Here is a 6063-nt window from a genome sequence, read left to right on the forward strand (position 1 = left end):
CCTTCAGCTTAGTACAAAGACTGCAATCTGCTTTCAGTCATCACTGTTGACACATCAAAGAAATATGACTTTAATTTTTCAAAGAAAATATGAATCATGTAGTGTTTCGCACACAGACAGTACCCTTCTCTGTTAGCTAGTGTGCAATCTAAAATTCTTAGCTGTATTTTATACACAAGCAATGGTCATATTATTGGGACTGTACCACGCAGAGCGCCACCCCACCAGGATATGAGCTCATCTTCTCTGAGAAACTAAGTGGGGTTGAGCTGGGTCAGTGTTTGGAGGAACTCATTTCCAATGAAATCCAAGAGAATCTCAGGAAGGGACAATTCCATATTCTGGACAATGGCCTCCTTATTTGATGAGAACATTTCAGCTGAAAGTTAAAAAGCAATGATAGACTCATTATTGTCACAGGAAAACCGCTTAATTGAAAATAAACCCCCATTTTATATGATTACCAAACAACAAGAAACAACAACTAAGTGGCACAGAGAGAAGGTTCATTCACAGTTCACCTTTGTGTGAGTGACACAAAGTAAATGAACAACAATAAGATTTTTTTCTCCAAATTAACAATTTCTAAGGTGTGTGGTATGGTCAGAACAGTTTCAACACGTTTTCTGTATGTATAATACTTTACACAAAGTGTTGGTTTTCCTGAGGATGCCCCTGTCATTGCAAGACCTTGAATATCTTTGTGATTCATCCGGGTATCTGTTTCCAGAGACTTACGGTAAAATGCGGAATGTCTGTGAATCCAAATTAACTATTAAACTATGGTGGCAGTACCCAGGAAACAGAACATTTGATGCACCAAAACATCCCCTTCTCTAGTTACTCGCATAAAAATGTTTATTGTCTGGTGATGATGAGACAAAGGAAGGAGACAAGAAGTGGCAAAAAATGAATAATCAAGAGCAACATGTAAGCCTGAATCCTGTAATTACACTCTGCCCACTAAAGGTTCCTGTACATATCACTTGGATTCAACTCTCTCAATCTCTCATTACTTATGATTGTGTCCCCTGAAGGCTTGTTAGCCAACCCACAGTGAGGGGGATGTATTCCAAAGCTGGGGGAATTATTTCTATTGGGTTATGCAGGTGGGTGGGTGAATTTACAGTTGCAGGCATTCAGGAATGTATCAGTGACAGCAAGATTCCTGCAGCTTCATTTCAGCTGCCAAAGAAATGACTCTGCTGAATATTGATTGTGTTCTGCTTTAGGTATTGCCCTTGGAGGCAGTCACCATTGACAAACACACACGCAGGCTCGTCCTCATGCATCCCGCATGGCAACTGCACAGTGCTCCCAAGTAAAGTCAAGTGGCTACGTCTTCTGGGATTGTCTCTGGACAGATAACTATTCTAGATTGCGTGTGTGTCCTGGTGGTGGAGAATGGAGGATGCTTATATAAAAAATTGAGAACATGTTTTATTAACCTAATGATACTGATGATTTAATGAGAAATGTAAAATAAAAATAAAAACCTACTAGTAAATACAATAAAATGGGCAATACGTGTATATGTAAATAACTGATCTAGTAGAGTGGAGGCATAAATCCCAAGTGTTTTCATAGGAAGAGTAAAAGGAAGAAGGAGAAAGGAAAGGGTGGCTTGGAAAAGACAGTAAGTAGGATGACAGGCTTATAGTTAATCTCAAAATAGATTATGGAAAAGCAGATTTTTTTTCCTGGTCTTAGAAGAGAGACACGAAATCAGTGTTTTTAAGGTGAGTGGATGCCCTGCGGTAGCATGTTTAAAATTGTCATTCTTGAAATCTGTGCGATGTTCAGGGAGGAGAGGGTTTGAGATGGTGGTATAGGAAGACCCTGAACTCAGCTCCACACATGGACCCAACAAATCTACAGCTACATATAGAACAGCTCTCTTGGAAAAAGACCTGAAAACTAGCTGAACAGCTTCCCCACAACAAAGGATAAAAAAGCCACATCGAGATAAATGGGAGAGGCAGGGACAGTTTCACCAAAACCCCCACCCGTGGTGCAGCAACCCACAAGCCAAAGGGATCTCACAAATATGGAGTGTATCCCTGAGGAGCAAGTGGTTTGAGCCCCACATCACCCCAACCCTTGGGACTTGCAATTCTACTCCTAGTAATTAATTTTATAAAAATGTCCCTAAAAGTGTGTTTAAATGTGTATAGAAATGCATAGAGATGTGCCCTGCAGCATTATTTGTAATAATGAAAATGCAGCATTATTTGTAATAGTGAAAAATTAGAAGCAATCTAAATGCCTATCAATAAAAAATTACTGAATAAATTGTGGTTCATTCATATAGTAAGAACATCAGTAAGCCACTAGAAGAATGAAGATCTGCAGATCTTGACAAAGAAACATGTTTATGATATGTTGCTAAGTGTAAATCACAAATAACAAAACAGTCCATATAATATGATTTTATATTTTAGATAAATACATGTGTATATTTGGCGGTGCCTGGGTGGCACAGTTGGTTGAACATCCGACTCTTCGTTTCAGCTCAGGTCATGATCTCAGGGTCGTGATTTCAGGGTCAGGATCAAGCCCCGTGTTGGGCTCCATACTCAGTGTGAAGTCTGTAACTTTCCCTCTCCCTCTCCTTCTGCCCCTGCCCCCGACCCTGACATCTCTCTCTCTCTCTCTCATATTAATAAATAAATCTTTTTAAAAAATACATATGTGTGCATCTAAACGATGTAGTTTTTTTCTATGCACATTTGTATTTTTAAACTTTTTTTAAAAATTCAAAGTAAAATAAAATACTCAGAAACACCTGAGATGAAATTGTGACCAAAGAAATGCCATTTGGCTATACCTATGCCTTTTCAAAGTAGTTTTCCAAGTCAAGCAGTAGGTAGACTCTAGCAGATTTAAGGTAGCTTAACTCCAAAACTCCACAGTCATTTTGCAATGGCCATGCTCAATCAGTAGCTTCTCATCCTTCCCCCGGATTACTGCCTTGACCTTCAAACTGGTCTCCCTGCTCCTACTGTTGATCTACGACAACACCAATTTTCAACACAGCAGTCTGAGTAATCTTTACAATATTTAAATGATTTTCATATCACCACCTTCAATGGCTTCCTGTCACACTCAAGATGAAATCCAAATCCCTAACCTCTCCTTATAAGGACCTCTGTCATCTTATCCTCCTCTAATGGCGTGCCACCCCTACCTCACTGTGCCACAGCCACTCTGGACCCTTTCATTTGTTCAAAGGCACTGAGTTCTTTCTTTCCACAAGACGTTTGCACATGCTTTTCACTTTTTCTGGAATGCTCTTTTCCTGCCTCCAAACCTACCCCAGCCCTCCCCTTTTCTTGGCTAAGGTACAGCCAGTCTTCCAGACTCAAATAAGTCTTTCTCAGAGAGGATTTCCCTGATCATCTTCACTAATGAAATGAAATTCCTATCTGTTTCCCATATTTTCTCATATTTCAGTTGACTCATTACAATATGTAATCTTATTTTTATACTGTTCTTTGTTTAGTGTTTGCCTCACTACCAGAGCAAGATTAATGCGAGCAAGATTAAAACAACCTATAAGATCATTTTCCAGTAGGATGCCTGGCAGCATAATATATATTTTTGAATGAATGGATAAATGAAGGAATACTCCTAGACCCCTCTTATTGATTCTTATTTTTAAAAGAGCTTTTTTAGTGAACTTCGGTGAGCATATCAAAATATTCTGAAGTAAACCAGAACATAAAACCAATCAACTGTAACACAAAAGTGTTTTTGTTAATGAACTAAAGTACTGAACTAAGTAGAAACCTCCTTGGGTGCCACTTACAAAAATAGGCTGCTCTTTTCATATGCTTTCAACCTGTAGGAGAGTAGGTGTTGCAACCCTGCTAAGCATTTGTGCTGTTAGAATCCCAGTTACCAGGGAAGCCAGCAAGACCGTTGGTGAAGCTGTTCTGTCTCAACTCACATGTTATTTCTGGTAATTGAAACTACCCTGTAAGTACTTATGTCATCTTGTCCTCCCCAGTTTTTCAGCTTCCTGTAATGGCACACCACCCTTCTACCTTTTTAAATAGGACCACAGCTGATCTGTTCTACATCCTCCACATTTAGAATTTTCCCTTTGCGGAAGGAGGTGATAAGATGGAGAAATGCAAGAAAATCTCCCTACCAAAAATATCAGTTCTCTGGGAGGAGAAAGACGAGCTGAAATCTAATCCTGTGTTCATGAGTCAAGTGTTGCTTGCCTTTCTTAGGTGAATTTTGTGAAGAGTTTTATTAATGTGCAAACTTTCTTTCCAAGCTCCCAAGTTACATTTGTCTTGCTCTCATTTACCATTTCCACTAGAAACATCTGCATCTACAACTGATACCAGTTCTAAAGTATTTTACTCTTGGAATTGATTAAATTTCTTTGAGTCATATGCAACAGAACCAGAAGAGAATTTTTTAAAAGATAAGAAAATACAAAAGAAATCTGTTGGATAGGCTCTAAGACATCAAAGGAAACTTGGACAATGAAGTGTTAGAAAGGATGAAGACAAAGCTGGTCCAAATTCATGAGCTTTTTCTCTAAAGTTCCAGAATGAACATATGTCGAATCCTTTCTCCATATTGTGTGCTGCTTAAAAGTCTCAAGGCAAGTTTCTGATTGGACCACTTCGAGTTAGGTATCCGCTTCAGTATCCAATTAGGTATTACCAGCCAGACCCTCTTCTGTGAATGGAGTAGGCATAGAAAAGTTCTTGGAAGATATCTTAACGGATGCTCACCATACACAGCGTATTGTCGAAACTATTTGTTGATTGATTTAAAAAAACTTTAAATATACATGGATAACTCACAGAGAGGCTTTGAAAGAGACATATTTTTATTAAGTTTTTATTTTAATTCCAGTATAGTTAACATACAGTGTTGTATTAGTATCAGGTGTACAATGTAGTGATTCAACAATTCCATACATCACCCAGTGCTCATCACAACAAGTACCCTCCTTAATCCCCATCACCTATTTCACACATCCTCCACCCACCTCCCCTCTGGTAGCCATCAGTATGTTGAAAGAGCCATATATATATATTTTTTTATCTTTAGATTTTTATTGTTATGTTAATCACCATACATTACATCATTAGTTTTTGATGTAGTGTTCCATGATTCATTGTTTGTGCATAACACCCAGTGCTCCATGCAGAACGTGCCCTCTTTAATACCCATCACTAGGCTAACCCATCCCCCCACCCCCCTCCCCTCTAGAACCCTCGGTTTGTTTTTCAGAGTCCATCGTCTCTCATGGTTCGTCTCTCCCTCCGATTTCCCCCCTTCATTCTTCCCCTCCTGCTATCTTCTTCTTTTTTTTTCTTCTTAACATATATTGCATTATTTGTTTCAGAGGTACAGATCTGTGATTCCACAGTCTTGTACAATTCACAGCGCAAAGAGCCATATTTTAATAACAGGGTTCTAGAGTGACATCCTTTAACTTTGTCCAAATACAGAGAAAGACATAGGAAACTGAGGCTCTCAGAAAGTCCTTATGTTTGGGTATAGAATGCTGACCTTTAAGCAATATGGCTTCACATTTCTTCAGTCTCCTGGTGGATAAAAGAGTTTTCTAGTGCGCATGGTGTCTTTTTAGTTTTGGTTGCCTTTCTCCCTTCTCACTCATCCAAATTCTCATCATCAGTTCTTTTTGTCCTCTTTGGTTTGTCATTTCCCACACCGCCCACATTATCTTTGTACCTTTGCTCTTATCACCTTATTCCCAAAGATTGACATTGGCTACCAAACTCTTCTTGCCTAGAGTTATTTACGTCCTTTATTTCACCTTGCATGTGCTACAAGAGGAATCCTAAATTCCTAAAACACTACTTTTGTCATGATGTTTATCTCCCCCAAAACATTTAATCCCCTCTGTTTTCCTACTTAATAAATTCTGATCTCCTCTGCTAAAACGTTCAAATCCTTCAATAGTTTGGCCATTCTTTACCACACTTTGGTTTCTATTCTTCCTTAGCCTGAATGCCTGGGTCTATCATTTTGACCTCCTTAATGTCTTCCTTCAACTATGTCCATATACCT

This window comes from Eumetopias jubatus, unplaced genomic scaffold (genome assembly GCF_037043125.1).
Source record: "Eumetopias jubatus isolate StellerSeaLion01/CBP00866 unplaced genomic scaffold, mEumJub1_p1.0 scaffold_3, whole genome shotgun sequence".
Classification (NCBI taxonomy): domain Eukaryota; kingdom Metazoa; phylum Chordata; class Mammalia; order Carnivora; family Otariidae; genus Eumetopias; species Eumetopias jubatus.